This window comes from Cetorhinus maximus, chromosome 19 (genome assembly GCF_964194155.1).
Source record: "Cetorhinus maximus chromosome 19, sCetMax3.hap1.1, whole genome shotgun sequence".
In the NCBI taxonomy this organism is placed as follows: Eukaryota; Metazoa; Chordata; class Chondrichthyes; order Lamniformes; family Cetorhinidae; genus Cetorhinus; species Cetorhinus maximus.
In genome coordinates this window covers 56,057,246-56,075,039 of record NC_135897.1, presented here as the reverse complement: position 1 = coordinate 56,075,039, position 17,794 = coordinate 56,057,246, and the positions used below count along the sequence as shown (strand labels likewise).

Sequence of the window (17,794 nt, the reverse complement as noted above, 5' to 3'; positions counted from 1 at the left end):
GATGTGCCCTGGGAGGTGTTCCTCAACTGGGGTTGGCCAGGCTGCAATGACGCTGCAGGTAGAGAGGGGACTAATCAATGCTCCTCTGTCCTTTCAGAAGAAGACATCCCATAACAACATTGAAAGGTCGTGGTCTGGCGGAGGCCCAGCTAACTTCCTAATTCTTTCCTGATACGAGCAGGATGCCTTGGAGCTGGAGCGGCACCACATACCTCGGTCAACTAGCCACAGAGAGGCTGGAGTGTCAGACGAAGGTAAGAGTGCAGTGCACAGGGGTGAGAGTTTCAGATGCTGCAAACATTCTTGTGTAGTCTCATCATTGATGGGAGCCTCCAAACTGCATTTCCCATTGATCATTGAAAGACGATGGCACCATGATGCAGATCTCCATTGTCTCACAGGGTGCCTGGCATGTAGAGTGACAGCGTGATGACTTAAAAAACTAATGACATGTCGTTCTCCCTTAGGTTTGCCACCACGCACCCAATCGCAGGACCCCAAAGACCCATCCCTGTGCCAGAGGCCTGCCAGGCTTCAGAAGCACCTGCATCACACCTGCTCTCTGAGCCAGGCACCAGCCCAGATACCAGAACCTTGGTGGGCGTTAGATCTTCGGCTAGAGTGTTGCTGCACAGCGGTGAGGGCACTTCACACTCGCTTGAGGTGCAGGCAGAGGCACAAAGTACCCAGGACGCAGACAGTCGGAGGACTGCTGGAGACCAGGACAGTGCTCAGTTGAAGGCAGATGATGAGCCTCTGGAGTTGTCCATTAGGCGGTAGATGCTGGATGTCCAGCGAGATGTCCGGGAGGATCTGACTGAGATCCATAAGGTTTTGCATGCCATGGTCTCCGTTATGGAGGAGCTCATGCAGACCATGAGCACTGCGTTGACCCTCATGACTGAGCACACTGCCTCATCCATTGAGCGATTCTCATGGAGAGGCAGCTCCAGGAACAGAATCAGGGCTCCCTGGGTTGCGCTCGGACCTGCAAGCCCTCTGACAGGCAATGACCTCAGGTTGTAAGTGTCCGTGTGGGAGATGGATGAGACACCCAGTATGCCCGTCCATCAATGGTGTGCAGTGAGGTCCACAGCAACCTCGCATTTGCGCTCGAGCTGCCTGTCGTCTTGGCAGGCTCCTATCGGGGTGCTCTGGATGACGGCAGCAGCTCCTCCGCCTCTCTGCCAGTGACTCTGGGACCTGATGAGGCTGCGGCAACGGGGAGATGCCAGCCTTGGTACTGGCCACTCCCTCTCAGGCGGGGCCAGCACAGGCTCCACTGGCCAGAGGATGACTGCTAAGGTTATCAAGGCCAACAAGACAGCAGAGTCAGCAGGCTGTCTCCAATGCTGGTGCCAGCGAGGGGGGAGAACCTACATGTAGCACTCACAAACGTAAGTTTAAGGCACCATGAGCACAAGAGGGACTGGTCACGGGTGACCCTCTGTTGCGCAATATTTTGTTTATTTTAGCTGATCTGGTGTTGAAGACCAGAGAAGGTTCTGTTAATTTGTTATGAATGTCAACATGAGATAAATTTTCTTTTATCGTAATCGCCTGAGTATGCTTCATCTTTTTTATTTAATGTGATGCAGGATATGCCAATATGTAAAGCTAGACTTGAGTGGCTTGAGACTTTATTGCACAAGCACTGAGTGGACTTTGACGTAAATGAAAAGTTCCTTTCAGACATCTGGGATGGAGGCGGCAGCCCTGGCATGAGGTTGAAGCTGATCTTTGGTAGCCTAGCTGAAAGAACGTTGGATCAAGGTGTCCCTGCCTTCCTGGAGGTTACCAAGGTCTGCCTCCATGCCCTCAGCATTCCCCTCACCATGCTCCTCTTGTGACTCACCACTGGATTCATCACTGTGGCCTGTGTAGCTGCGTCAAGATCCCCTTCCTCCAGTGGGTGCCCCCTTACCAGTGCCAGATTGTGGAGAGTGCAGCATGCAACCATTTTATGATCCCCAGCTGAGGTTACCCCTGGACAAGCCTGATCCCAGGGTAGAACCCAGCTTGATAGCTCCTATATTTTATTTATTTGTTTAGATACATGGAGAGTAGCTACTGAACAGAGTCACAGGAGTCAGCTGATGAACTTTTTACAAAAGGATTAAACATTTATTTAACAAGAGAAGACAAACACTCCAACACCCACAACTATACCTTTACAGTTTTATACAGATTTGTAAGGATAACACAAGTTACAAAAGCTATCTTATACTTTAATGTATACAGTAAGTACCCAGTCCATGTAAATCTATGGCACCCTGTGGTCAGACACACCACACTCTGAAATCAAGTGACAGATGCCCCCTCAACCTGATGCTATGGATCTCTTCTCAACTTCCCCCAGACACTTGTCACACTGTGAGCCAACCTGACTCACTGAATTCCATCCTTCACATGAGGGTTTCCAACCTTCACTCTCCAAGACCTTGCTTTGGAATTTTCTCTCAAATTGATGTTTCTCACAGGCGCCATCCGCAAAGGCTCACCTCCAGGGTTTCAAACTCTCCTTTTGATGTTCCTCTTCCATGGGTCACCACACGCATTCAAGCTGTCTTACATGCTCTTTCTCTCACCAACTGAGCCTTAACAGTACGCCACTACTTCACATGCCCATAGCAAAGAATTACAGGCCTTCAGTTGTCTCATTGAACCTTCTTGCTTCTTGCAAGCTGTTCTCACTTTAAATCTGCTTTCTGCAGCTTTTGTCTTTTTAAATCTGAAGCTTGGAGCCTTTCTCTCTGTCCCTCACTCTTAACTTCACTTAACAGAACTTTTTCCCAGGTTTCTGTCCTTCCTTTGACTACAAGGTCTTCTTTGGACATTCTCCTCTTCCACTCCCTTGGATTTTTGGGTTTTTTCTTTAGCTTGGGACTTCTATCTGGCCCCTTTGCTCCTTTCTCTCCTGGCAGCAACTCAAAACCCTGCTGAACTCCAACAGCTTCCAAATCAAACTGCTGTCTTTCTTGTTCTGTGTGTATGTCTGTTGGAGGAACCTGCCAATCTGGCCCCCATTGGTAGGCAACAGCACTATTCTTTCTACTCTTGTGTCTGTTCTTTTACTATATAGGGATCGTAAACTTCTCATTAGAAATGCAAGCAGACTTTTAAAGTGAAACTAAAACTCCATTTGACCTCTCTTAACACAGAAATAGAAAAATACAAATTAAAATTAAACTTTAAAGCTAAAATTCATTCCTGACACCCGCAAATACAAATATAACATAACTAAATATCTCTATTTCATAACAAACCACATCAGCGACACCTGGGGGTTATTGCAGTGCACCCCCGAATGGTCCAGGCATCGGAAGAGAATCTTGAGAAGACCTATGTTCCTCTTTATCACCACAGCCCTTGGGGAGGCATGACTCATATTGTAATGCTGCTTTGCCTCTGATCTTGGGTGGCATAGAGGCATCATGAGCCACCTTTTCAACAGATAGCCCTTGTCACTCAGCAGCCATCCATCCAGTCGGGCTGGAGCACTGAAGAGCCTCGACACCTGGAAGTGTCTCAGGGTGTAAGCGTCATGGGAGCTGCCAGGGTATCTTGAACAGACTTGCAGAATCTGCATCCTGTGGTCACACACTATCTACATGTTTATGGAGTGGAATCCCTTCCTGTTGACGAAGACACCCGGCTGACCCGCTGGCGCCTTGATGGCCACATGTGTGCAGTCGATTGTACCCCGGTTGCAAGAAAACCCAGCAATTGCTGCAACGCCTCTGGCTTGCTCAGCCTGGCTGGCCTTGTCCGTACGGTAAAGAATAAAGGTCAGAACCTGCCTGAACAGAGCTTCTGTCACCAGCTTGACACAACTATGAACAGCTGATTGGCAGACTCCTCAAAAATCCCCAACTGAGCCCTGGAAGGAGCCGGAGACATAGAAGTTGAGGGCTACTGTGACCTTCAGAGCCACTGGCATGGGTGTCCACCCCACAATCAGAACTGATCACAGGCCCGATCATCTGACAAATGGAGGTCACCGTCTCCCTTGAGAGGTGGGGCCTCCTTTGGCATTGCATCTCGGACATGTTGAGGTAGCTGCATCGCCGCATGTAAATCCTGGCAGCAGGATAGTGGCACCTTCTGCAGCCCCTTCTGCCTTGGACTTCCTGCTGGCCCTGTACCCCTGTGTCTGTGGCTCTCCTTCCACAGGTCCCTTCCTTGGAAGCTGCATGTGGCCTCCCCTCCCTTCTGCCCCTCTCTTTCTCCTCAGAGGAGGTGCCGCCAGCAGAGAACACAATCCCCATTACCAGGGTAACAGAAGGCTGTCTGATACTGGAAGGGTCCACATGGTCTGAATCCTCCGGGGGCCTTTGGAGACACCAAGGAGTCCCGAAATGAAGCCTGGAAATGCTAACAATGAAGCCCCGAACAGAGATGAAGCTGCCAAGTACCAATAAGCAACCAGCAGCAAACTATCTCCAAAACTCCTCACTACTCACACTGGCAATGCTGCTGACCCTTTTTATCCTGCCCTTGGATGAGGTTTTTGAAATTATGGGCTGCCTGCCTGCCCGTTTTGCCCGTGCGACGAGCGCAAAATCGCATGAGCAATGAAAAATCGCCGTCAATTGGCTTCTGAATGGTCTTAAGAGGCCTGTTAATTAATGGCGGGCATGGGCCCGACACCCGGTCATGCCCGTCGACCAAAATATCACGTGCTATTTTACTCCCGATTGGTTCGAGCATGCACCTGCGCGCGGAATGTAAAATTCTGCCCACTGTGTTATTTAAAGAAATCCTCAGCTCCATTAGGGCAAGTCTCTGGTTATCCATTTTAGGCTGCTAATGGCTCTGGAAGCCGTTTCTTGGCTGTATTGATTGCTATAGTTGTTTGGGAAACAGGGTTAATGTTTGGAAGTGCAGCCATCTTCTGTGCAGCGACAATGACTGAGAATTGTCTTGTGGGAAATGGCAGTTGCAGGACTTGCTCTACCTGCTGTTTGCACAGTGTAACACTGATTCAGTTAAGTAAAAGCTAAGTGTACCTCTCCTTTAAGGAGTGCATGGTTAGGTGTCAGCGACACCAAATCCTCCCCACCAATTGGCAAGCTGCCAATAACCCATGGGTGTACTCGCCCTTTGAGGTTCTCTGCACTTATCATAACCACAAAGGTGTTTTCTTATCACTGAGTCTCAGTTTGACCCTTGAAAGCTGAGCATGAATAGAACTTATCAGATTAAGCTATTGTTTAAATGTACAGCAAGAATGAAAGTGTTTTCCCTCTTTGAATAATGTCAGTCAAAATCAGTTAACATAAGTTACAATAAAAATATAATACATTTTCCCTTTGTGATTATATAAACCAAATACATAGTGAGGATTTGAAAAATATAAGCTCGAACAATAATTGTTCACTCTCTGTTTACCATACCATAACAGTGAATGAAACTGGCAACTATTATACCACTGGGAATATTTTGACCACTTCCTTGATTGAATTAAAAATTCTAAGGAAATGAATGAAACTTCTGTATTTATTATCACAAAAAATACTGTTTGCTTTACAGAAAGGTTTTTAAATAATATTTGAAAATTAAAATGGCTCAAGGGGTTGCTCACTATTTTGAAGCCACAATTGACATGTGGGCCATGTGAAGTTATATTTTGGCCTAGAATTACAGGATCTGGGACACTGATGAATTATAATCTATCACAGCTTCCAAATATCATCAGTTGTGGTAGACAGGTAGTAAGTTTTGAAATGTGTATGCCTGATGAGATCCTTCATGAAATCATTCAAAATTGCCTTTGGTAGGACACACAACTTTTATATTTGGGTCTGGCATTCACTTATTTAAGGCAACCCAGACCAACTAATGTGGTTCAATGAGAGCCTCTGCAGATTGCAGCTGTAAAGGGTTAACTTCAGGAGCACCTGACACTAATGTAACTACTGATGTAACTATGGTGCAATGTCACATGATTATGTGACTGGGAGCTGATGGAAAGCAGAAGTACGGCCTCATGTAGAGTACTGAGATGTACATAGATCTGTAAATAAACAAGAATGCTGTTTATGAATAACAGTCTATGGTAGCATTCTTAGGGTAACAGGGAAACCCTAGATCCCGAACACAAGACGGAACAGCAACTGTATGTAGTGCTTAGGAATTTACAATATAAACCCTCACTAAGGAAAAGTTCATGGCAGATTTATGCATAAAGTATTCAGCAGCCCACTTTGTAATATTTAGGAGGGACATATGAAAAGGCAATGCAATAGGGAAATAAGCACCTTTGTTTATAGTCCCAAAAAGTATTAACAGTTATAATGATAAACTATCATTTAGATTGGTTGAACAACCAGCAATGTTGGGTAAAGTATTCAGATCAGTGGTGCCCATTGTTTAGACACTGAAGCGTCAGATTTTCACAGAGTTGGGCTGACTCCAGAGGCCTTTAAAAAAAATGGGTAGGTCCCGAAATCAGAAGTCCTATCCCTATTTCCAACAGATCACATTTTTGTCAGAAGAGAGAAGGGGGCAGGCCATGAATCACACAGGCGGGAAACCAAACTCAGCAAGAGCATTTGATATTAGTGCCGAGTTCAAACAAACCCCATTTTCCCTATTGCAAGGGCCTTAACCCACTGTGTGAGAACCATGAATTTATAGAGGGGGTATAAATGCTCGTGAAGGGCAGATAATGTCTATTTAAGTGTCATAATGAAAAGTTATTTAAATTCCCAGCCCTTTAAAGATAAAGCAAAACAGATTGCAGCTGTCAGTTAGTGTAAAAAGCAAACACCCACTGTTGAAGTATACTGATTGACAGGCCATCTGGTGTAATTTAGAAAAATAAACATTCGCTATCAGTTCCTGCAGTTTCAATAGACTTCATTATTGACATTACAGATAAGCTCATTATGAATACTTGAGTTCAACACTTCAAAAGCCCAAAACCAATTCTCTTAGCCGGGGAGCTGAGTTCACATTTTGATTGACAGTTTTAAGAGGCTATTAAAGGATTAGATCTATTTTATGTGGTTAGTGAATGTTAGTACCTTTTCTTTAAGCACAAGATTGACCACTTGATGAATTTAACATTTTTGAATGAATTTCATGAATGAGAGTGTTTTCAGTGCACGTGAGAGCACTTTTAGATTGTTTTAAGTTTTCTTATTCATCTACTTTTGGCTTCTGTGGTCTGACTATAGTGGATGCTAGGTGAGTGGTTATGGAACCGACATGGGGGATGAGGGGCATGGAGATGGTATGGGGGTATGAGGTGTCATGAAAGTGGCATGGGTGTATGAGGGGGCACGGGGTGGGCGGTGGGGTGAGGGGGTGAGGGCTAGAGGGCCTAACAGCTTTTTATAGAACTGGGCAGAGAACCGTGAATAGCGTTCTAACCATCCTGCCTTGATACTCATCCATGGCCACTTCTAAACTGCCTTCAGAATGGCAGGACAGACTTGATCGTGTCACCACATCCCAACTGAAAATTGTGCGTGCGGGAGTCAGTTCCATGAAAACCGGTCTGCCGGGTTGAGAGATTTCCTGACTTGATCTTCCCACCTCGATGGCGAAAATCCAGGCTTAAGAGTGGCGTTTGGTGTCCAAAATGGCATCTGCAGTATACACGCACACTTTTGGGGTGCATTACACAGACAGACATACTGGGCATTCAAATCAAATCAAAAATGGATGCTGATCCAAAAAGTAAGATATTAGGAGTGATAACAAGAGCTTGGTGAAAGAAGGGAGTTTTAAGGAAGGCCTTAATAGAGGAGGGGGAGGTGGAGGGATATACGGTAGGAACTCCACAACAGGAAAGGTTGCTAATTGTGAGGCAAAGGGAGAGGCACAAGAATGTGTGTGGCACGTCAGTAAGTTGTTAGGGATGTCGAAGGCTATGGAGGTAGGAGCTGATGGAGATAGGAAAGTACGTTAGCGAGGACCACCATGGATTGCAAGCAGAGCAGACAGATCATGACATGAATTAAAATGCAATGCCAGACATTAATTCTATACATAGATATAACCAAGGAGCATCCTTGTTTTAGATAGGGAGACAAAAGTTACTCACTTCACAATGAACAATCCAGCAGTCTCCCCTTCCCTAGTCATACCACCTCATCCTTTGAAAAGATTATCTGTTCTTAACCAGCACAGTTATTATGACTGGGCCACTAGAGAATGATCTATTCATTTAAATGAAAGACACAAAACTTTGCCATGAACTCTGTGGGTCAGATAAATGGTATTCAAAGGAAGAAGAAGAGGTGGAAGGGAGCACTTGCAATTTTTCATTCACTCAGCTTTCAATTTTGAATATTCATCTGTCCAAAATAAAATGGAGCCTAATTCTTAGAAAAATAGTGTTTTTAGATTGTATAACATTATCGTCATAACATCCTCCACCCCATTCCAACCTCAACTCACATTCTATTAAAACCCTCATCCATGTCTTTGCCACCACCATACACAATTAATCCAAAGTTCCTTTAGCCAATCACCCAAACTCCATCCAAAACTCTACTGCCTATATCCTCTCCTACATCAAGTCATGTTCAAATATCATCCCTGTCATTGCTGACCTATTTTGACTCCCAGTTCTTTAACAACTCCAATTAAAAATTTTTATCCTTCGGTTTAAATCCTTTCATGGCTTTGCGCTTTCCTATCTCCATCAGCTCCTATCTCCATCGCCTTTGACATCCCTAACAACTTACTGACGTGCCACACACATTCTTGTGCCTCTCTCTTTGCCTCACAATTAGCAACCTTTCCTGTTGTGGAATTCCTACTGTATATCCCTCCACCTCCCCCTCCTCTATTAAGACCTTCCTTAAAACTCCCCTCTTTCACCAAGCTCTTGTTATCACTCCTAATATCTTATTTTTTGGATCAGCATCCATTTTTGATTGTGCCTCGATCAAGCATTTATTTTTCTATCTTAAAGGTGCTATATATCCGCTCAACAGGAATAGATATTTTTCTACAACTCTATGACAAGCATTTATAAAGTGTTCTTCATGACCTCAGAATGTCCCAAAGCTTTTTACAGCCAAAGAAATACTTTTGATTTGCAGTCACTACTGTGATGTAGGAACTCTGCCATGTTAACCATCAATACAGTATGTGTGTGAGTGTGACAATGTTTATGTCTTGAGCATGGAATGCTACATATTACTTTATGACATGTGTATTTAAGATACCCAAACAGTTGGTTTACAATGAAGTTTCAAAAACGTGACCTAGCTCTCCAGATGTTATATTGGGGTCCAATGTGCCCTCAAGTCCTTTTAAGATTTTTCCAATGTTTGTAGGCCATGAATCACAAGCACTGTTTTTTGAAGTGTAATACTCTACAGAACTGCCATCAGATTTTATTTAGTTGGACATTCTTTTTAGGTTAATACATGTAAAGAAAAGCTTCCTATATGGAAAAGAATAAATTTGAAATCAATGCAACATTTATGCCATTGGATATAATTATTTTCAAGCGATTAACAAAATTAAATAAAGCTGTAAAAGAAAGAAGTTTAGCCACATTTTAAAAGTTAAAAAGGAGACAAGCAAATAAAGGACATTTCATACAAATGTTCATAATACATTGATAAAATTAATTGGTTTCAACTGTTTAGCTAATTATCCAGAATTCTTGTTTAGCCCGCAGAATCAAATGAAAACAATATTTCAACTTGCTTCAGGAGGTATAAAACGATCTTAATCATATATTGAAAATAATGTTTTTTTAGATAAATCTGCCCTAAAACATTGGCATTGAACCATCAAAATATGTTGACATTTTGGCTGCAAAATTTGGTTTCACAGCTCCCAGTTTTTCAGCGCTACGCATGCCCCTTTTTGTGCAAAGTAGACACCATCTTGGTGATGGTGTCATTGTGGGCATTAGGACCATGTGCAGGAAGAGTGTGGAATAGGCAGGTCGTGACATCCGTCAATGTGTAACGTGCAGAGCACTGCCTCAGCAATCCTAGTAATCTGCTGTGAACCCCTATAAGCCCCTTTGAGCACTGGTACCTGCACCCTTGATGATAGTCTGAGCTTGATGATAGTCTGAGCTTGCATAGCAACAAGCTGCATTGCACGACTTCAATATGAGGTTCTACTGTAGTACTCAGGCGTTACATGGTTTCTGTTTGTGCTGTATTAGAAACTGAGACACAGGCATCAGACGTATTGTGGTCCGCAAGTGTTCTCATGGAGTTGGTCACGAGTTCCAAGCTCTACACAAAACCCTGTGCCAAGTTGATGCCAGACTCCCCCATGCTCCTCAACAGTGACTACAGGCTTTCTGTCAGGCCTACCAATGGACCAAACAATTCTGAGTGCATACCCATCAATCTTTCTCTCTATCCCACCTCATCAAATTTTTCATCTGTGTCCTCCGCAGTGGAACTCATCTGTGACCTAGTCCTCTGGTGAGTTGGCACCTGGGCCAGTAGCTGCGCTGGTAGCTGCAAGTTTGATTTGAGATTGAGTGATGGAGTTTTATCATCATCAGCCTCTTCTTTGACTTCACACTCCTGCACCACTGCCTGACCTGGTCACAGTTTTTTGGTATCTAGAAGAAGAAAGGCACCAGGTAGGGTTCAACATTCTCTCTAGTTTTTCTTTGGAGTGCATGGGCAATTTATTTAAGTAAGCGGCCTCTTTAATTTTATTTGCTTGGCCACAGATGTGCAGTAACTTAAAGAGGTTGATGTGCAGAGCTTACACAGAACGTTTCAGGTTGCTGTGCAGCCAAGCGGTTTAGTGGGAACATTGGTAGGGTTGCAGTGAAGAAGGGCAGGGGGAAACAAGAGGTAAATCCTTATGTCATGTGCAGCTTGGAAAACAGGAAAGATTTTTTGCAATGGGGGGGATAATGGTATGTGAGACGGAAAAATAGAATAAGCATACCATCCACTTCAAACCATTTGATCCTGCCACTGGCCATAGCCTCAGTCCGTCCACTTCAATAATTGCGAGCATGGTCTTCTCTATTGGGCTGAGGACATGTAGCCATACCTGTCCCCTGTCACTTTGGTGCAAGTATCTTTGTGCATCATCTACTCCTGGAAGAAAGGGGGAAGTGTATCAGTGAGTGTGGTGCACTATGTTTGGGTGATGTACCTGTCATAGTTGAATAATTGGCAATGTGTGCAAGGTGTGAGATGTGGGTGTAAGGTCTATGAAACCATAGAAAAGTTATGGCACAGAAAGAGACCATTCAGCCCGTCATGTCTGCGCTGGCCAAAAAAGAGAGAAAAAGAAACTAGGCCCTCATTTTAATCCCACTTTCCAGCACCTGGTCCGTAGGCTTGCTGGTTTCTGCTCTTCAGCTGCATATCCAGGTACCTTTTAAATGGGTTGAGCATTTCAGCCTTAACCATCAATTGAAGCAATGAATTCCAAATGTCCACCACCCTCTGGGTGAAACGATTTTTCCTCATGTCCCCTCGAATCCTTCCACCAATCACCTTAAATCTATGCCCCTAGTAATTGGCCCCTCAGCGAGGGGAAACAGGTCTTTCCTGTCTACCCTATCTAGGCCCCTCATAATTCTGTACACCTCAAATAGGTCACCCCTCAGCCTTCTCTGTTCTAAGGAAAACAATCCTAGTCAATTCAATCTTTGTTCATAGCTGCAATCTTCAAGCCCTGGCAACATTCTTGTAAATCTCCTCTGCAGAGCAATTCCCTCCTGTAATGTGATGACCAGAACTGTATACAAAATTCCAGTTGTGGCCTAACCAGCATTTTATACAGCTCCATCTTTAAATCCCTGCTTTTGTATTCAACACCTCATCCAATAAAGGAAAGCATTCCATATGCTTTCGTTACCACCTTATCCACCTATCCTGCCACCTTCAGGGACTCATGGACATGCACTCCAAGGTCTCTCACTTACTCAACCCTTATCAATTTCCTCCCATTTACTGAGTATTCCCTTGCTTTGTTTGCCCTCCCCAAATGCATTACCTCACTTTTTTGGGTTGAATTCCATTTGCCACTTTTCTGCGCACTCAGCCAAACCATCGATATCATTCTGGAGGCCACAGTTATGCTCTTCACTATCAACTACATGGCTAATTTTTGTGTCATCTGCAAACTTCCCAATCATGCCTCCCACATTTAAGTCCAAATCATTAATCTATATGAAAAACAGAGAGAGCCCCAACATTGAGCCCGGTGGAACGCCACTGGAAACCACTTTCCATTCACAAAAACATCCATCAACCATTACCTTTTGTTTCTTGTCGCTGAGCCAATTTTGGATCCAACTCACCACCCTCCCCCGTATCCCATGGGATCTCATTTTTCTGACCAGTCTGCTATGTGGGATCTTGTCAAATGCCTTACTAAAATCCATATAGATCACATCCATTGCACTACCCTCAGCAATCCTCCTTGTTACTTCATCAAAAAATCTAAGTTAGTAAGACATGATCTTCCCCGAACAAAACCATGCTGACTATTTCTGATCAATCCGCACCTTTCTAAGTGACAGTTTATCCTGTCTCTCAGAATTAATTCCAATAATTTGTCCATCATCGAAGTCAGACTGACTGGCCTATAATTTTCTGGCCTATCCCTCGCACCCTTTTTAAATATTGGTACAACGTTTGCAGGCCTCCAATCCTCTGGTACCTCACCTGTATCTAGTGAGGATTGGAAAATGATCTTCAGAGCATCGGCTATTTCCACCCTGGTTTCCTTTAACAGCCTGGGATAAAATCCATCCAGTCGTGGTGATTTATCCACTTTCAGTGCGGTCAGTCCCTCCAGTACTTCCTCTCTCATTATGCTTATTGTATATAATATTTCACACACCTCCTCTTTAACTAGAAAGTCTGCATCTTCCCTCTCCTTAGTGAAGACAGGAACAAAGTACTCATTGAGAACCCCGCCCAAATTTTCAGCATCAACGCACAAGTCACCATGTACATTTCTGATAGGCCCTACCTTTTCCTTAGTTATTCTCTTGCTCTTAACGTACTCATAAAACACCTTTGGGTTTTCTTTGATTTTACCTGCCAATATTTTTTGTATCCTTTCTTTGCTTTCCTAATTTCCTTTTTTAATTCACCTCTGTACTTTCTATACTCCTCTAGGCCTTCTACAGTATTTAGCTTTTTGTGGCTCTCATAGCTTTCTTTTTCTGCTTTATCTTACCCTGGAAGCTTCTGGATAACCAGGGGCTCTAGGTTTGGCTGTACCACCCTTTCTCTTTGTGGGGACATGTCTACATTGTGCCTGTGGAATCTCACTTTTGAATGCCTCCCACTAATTTGACTCTTCAAGTAGCTGCATCCAGCCCACTTTCGCCAGTTCACCTCTCAGCTTTGTGAAATTTGTCTTCCCCCAATTTAGAACTTTTACCCCTGTTCTATCTTTGTCCTTTTCCATAATGATGCTAAATCTAACTGTATTATAGTCACTACCTCCAAAATGGACCCCACTCCTACTTCATCCACTTGCCTAGCTTCATTTCCTAAGACTAAATCTAGAATTACACCTCCTCTCATTGGGCTTGTTGCATGCTGACTAGAAAAGTTCTCTTGAATGCAGTTCAAGAATTTTGTGCCCTCTGTGCCCTTCACACTGTTTGTATCCCAATTGATAACAGGATAGTTGAAGTTCCCAACTATTACTGTCCTACTCAGAAATTCGTCTACATTTTTGCTCTTCGAGCTCTCTTCCACTACTTGGGAGTCTATAGTACATTCCTAGCAGTGTGGCTGCCCCTTTTTATTTCTGAGTTCAACCCTTATGGCCTCATTTGATGCTTCATTTAGTATATCATCTCTCCTCACAGCTGTAATTGAATCTTAAACTAATAATGCTACAACCCCATCATTGTTATCCTCCTCTCTATCCAGCCAGAAAACTCTATATCCAGGGAGGTTGAGCTGCCATTTTTGCCCTTGTTTAAGCCAAGTTTCCATTATTGCAATGAGATCATGCTGCCATCTGTGCCCTCAGCACATTGGCTTTATTTGCTATACTCCTTGTATTTACATATACACCTTTTAACACTGTCAAATTACTGTGCTGTACACTTTTTAACCTGTGCTCTGTGTTTCAGAGTCACTCACTAATTCTCCATCTCCCATTCCCTGTTCTGAATTTGCCTTCAGATTTCCATTCTCCTGCCAATCTAATTTAAACCCCTGCCCCTGCCCCTCCCCCACCAACAGCACTAGCAAATCTCCCTGCTAGGATGTTCATCACAGTCGTATTCAGGTTTAGACCCATCTGAACAGATTCCGCCTTCTTCAGAATGGTTCCCAATGCCTCAGAAAGTTGATCCCCTCCTTCCTACACCAGCTTTCCAGCCACATGTTTAATTGCTCAATTCTCACTGGCCTGTGGGATTGGGAGTAATCCTGAGACTGCTTTAAGAGGCCCTACTTTTCAATCTCCTTACTAGCTCCCTGAAACCTGCTTTCAGGACCTCATCGCCTTGGTCGTAGAGGACAGAGGGTAGCAGTGGAAGGGTGCTTTTCTGAATGGAGAGCTGTGACTAGTGGTGTTCCGCAGGGATCAATGCTTTGCTGTTTGTAGTATACGTAAATGATTTGGAGGAAAATGTAACTGGGCTAATTAGTAAGTTTGCAGATGACACTAAGGTTGGAGGAGTTGCAGATAGCGAAGAAGATTGTCAGAGGATACAACGGGATATAGATCGGTTGGAGACTTGGGCAGAGAAATGGCAGATGGAGTTTAATCCGGACAAATGCGAGGTAATGCATTTTGGAAGGTCTAATACAGGTAGGAATTATACAGTAAATGGCAGAACCCTTAAGTGCATCGACAGGCAGAGGGATCTGGGTGTACAGGTCCACAGGTCACTGAAAGTGGCAACGCAGGTGGATAAGGTAGCCAGGAAGGCATTTGGCATGCTTGCTTTCATCGGCAGGTGTATTGAGTATAAAAGCTGGTAAGTCATGCTGCAGCTGTATAGAACCTTGGTTAGGCCACACTTGGAATATTGTGTGCAATTCTGGTCGCCACATTACCAGAAGGATATGGAGGTGTTAGAGAGGGTGCAGAGGAGGTTTACTAGGATGCTGCCTGGTCTGGAGGTTATTAGCTATGAGGAGAGGTTGGAGAAACTCAGATTGTTCTCACTAGAGTGACGGAGATTGAGGGGCGACTTGATAGAAGTTTACAAAATTATGAGTGGCATGGACAGACAGAGTAGATAGTCAGAAGCTTTTTCCCAGGGTGGAAGAGTCAATTACTAGGGGACATAGATTTAAGGTGAGAGGAGAAAACTTTAGAGGAGATGTGCGGGGCAAGTTTTTTACGCAGAGGGTAGTGAGTATCTGGAATTCACTGCCAGAGGAGGTGGTGGAAGCAGGTACGATACTGGTGTTTAAGAGGCAGCTTGACAAATATATGAGTAGGATGGGAATAAAGGAATACGGGCCCCGGAAGTGCAAAATGTTTTAGTTTGACAGGCAATATGATTGGCGCAGGCTTGGAGGGCTGAAGGGCCTGTTCCTGTGCTGTACTTTTCTTTGTTCTTTCTTTGTTCTTTCCTACTTAATTTACTGGTACTAACATGAATCACCACTTCTGGCTGATTGCCCTCCCCCAGAAGATTGTCCTACAGCTGCTCCGTGATATACGAACGTACGAACAGGGAGCAGGAGTAGGCCATTCAGCCCCTCAAGCCTGCTTCACCATTTAATAAAATCATGACTGATCTGATAGCAATCTAAAATCTACATCCCACCTATCCCCATAGACCTATCACCCCCTTGCTTACCAAGAATCTATCTACCTCTGCTTTAAAAGTATTCAAAGACTCTGCTTCCACCACCTTTTCAGGAAGCAAGTTCCAAAGTCTCACAACCCCCTGAGTGAAAGAATTTTACCTCATCTCAGTTTTAAATGGACGATCCTTTCTTTTAAACAGTGACACCCTTGACCCTGGCACCAGGGAGGCAACATACCATCCTGGAGTCACATCAATGGCTACAGGAACACCGGTCTCTTCCCCTAACTAATGAATCCCCTATCACTAGCGCTCTTCCTTTCTTCTTCCTCCTCTCCTGTACAGCAGAGGCACCTGTGGTGCCACAAACTTGGCTGTGACCTGCTTTAATTCCAAGCCTGCAGCAATGCTCAGTGTTTGAGGGTGATGTGACACTATGAATGTTAGATATGAGGTATGATCAATGAAGGTTATTGGAAGGTGAGTGATGGAGCATGGTACATTGAGCAGCATGTGAGACTAGCAGTGCAGTTGTTGGGATGTGGCACTTAAAGATGGATAGGCTAACCTTGACCAGTCATGTGAGGTCAAACTCACTTATTTTAGCATTGTATCCAGGCTCTGAGTGCTACACTGTTGCCATCGATTTGCACAACCATCGCTGCACCCATTGCCTTTTCAGAGCTTGTCTGGTAGCCCACCTGTGGATAAAGGACCTCTTTCTTACATCAACTTCATACACCAAGTTCTCTACTGCTATGCCAGAGAACTTTGGAGTCTGCTCTCTGGCATTCCTGTGTCTCTCCCAAATCAAAGTCACTTGTGTAATGAATTCCAGCACCTGCTCCAGACAAATGCATCTTTCTTTTAAGAGGTGGATCTGGGTTTATTTTAAGTAACAGGCTAGTTTGAACTTGAGCTCACTTTTCACAGATTTGCAACCACTGACAGCCACTCAACAGCACATTCAGCTCTGGCTGTACGCTGTAATCACGCAAGTGAGTGGGCAGCACAATATTTGTTTGCTATCTGTATCAGGATAAATAGGCGTGACTCAATCACAAATTATGATTTCTGTGACTTTTGCAAGTCCTATCCAATTTTTCCCCATTAGGTAAAAGCATACACACATGCAAGAGTAGATGGAGCTCAATTCTCGAAGAAAATAGCATTCAAACAGAATATTTAGCATGGAAAAAGAAGTCATTCAACATGCTAAACCAACTCTTTCCATGGACTCTGTAAATTTTTTTTGCCTCCAAAGAAAAGTTTCTACACAAAATCTCTCTGTTCCCCAAAACATAACCAAACAAATAGCTACAGGCCAGCATTTTTAAGATGGTGAAGTTTCCTTTCCCGCCGCCTGAAGAGTTAATGGCCAATGTGTTGCCACCGGTAATGGCTGCTGTGCAACCATGCTCCAAACAGCGTCAATTTAAGCAGGACAATCTGATTGGTCATCAGCTCTCTAGTCCCAGCAGTGCCAGAAGCTGCAGTGAACAGAATTGGTACTGCAAGCAGTCCCCAGAGTACAATTTCTGGGATTCCAGGATTAGGTAAGCGTGGGGGTCTCAAAGTAGAGAGCAGAGGTGAGGCCCAAGGGGGTGGGCAGAGGGGGTGCTGAGGCTGCTGGTGGAGAGGCTAGGGCACAAGGGAGCACCTGCAGGGGCCAGACCTTGTGGTTAGGGTGCCTGAGGTTGAAAGGAGACTGTTGATGGATCCACCGTTCCCTACTCCGACCAGCCTGCTCGAGGCCTGAGCTCACTTTCCGGGCTTCCCCCACCCCTGAAATCCTGTTCCAGCCTGAGAATAGGGGCTGGGTGAGAAATGGTCCTTAAGTGATCATTAATTGGCCACTAAGGGCATTAGTTGGGGCAAGGGTGGTTTGGCCGGCCTAGGCCTCACCTGTCCCACCATAGAATTGCAGAGAGTTCAGGGGTGGCTCAGTGGGAAGGACATCTGAGGAATTTTACAGGTAGAAAACCGCCAGCGGGGGAATGTAAAATTCTACCCATATATTTATGTCAAACTACACTGTCACTACTCAACTCTAGTTCACTGTCCTCCATGGAAAACAGGAATTTTTGAGGG

The 17,794-nt window shown here is 44.4% G+C and overlaps 1 long non-coding RNA gene across 1 annotated transcript in view; it reads right to left on the bottom strand.

Moving 5' to 3' along the window:
* Window positions 1–2,104: 2,104 nt before the first annotated feature.
* LOC144693815 (uncharacterized) overlaps window positions 2,105–17,794 on the bottom strand; it is a 61,607-nt gene continuing 45,917 nt past the window's right edge. The window contains exons 2-3 of the long non-coding RNA XR_013579603.1: window positions 10,897–11,051; window positions 2,105–7,595 (exon numbers count right to left, since the gene is read on the bottom strand). This is a non-coding gene — a long non-coding RNA (uncharacterized LOC144693815). The remainder of the gene's footprint in view (window positions 7,596–10,896; window positions 11,052–17,794) is intronic.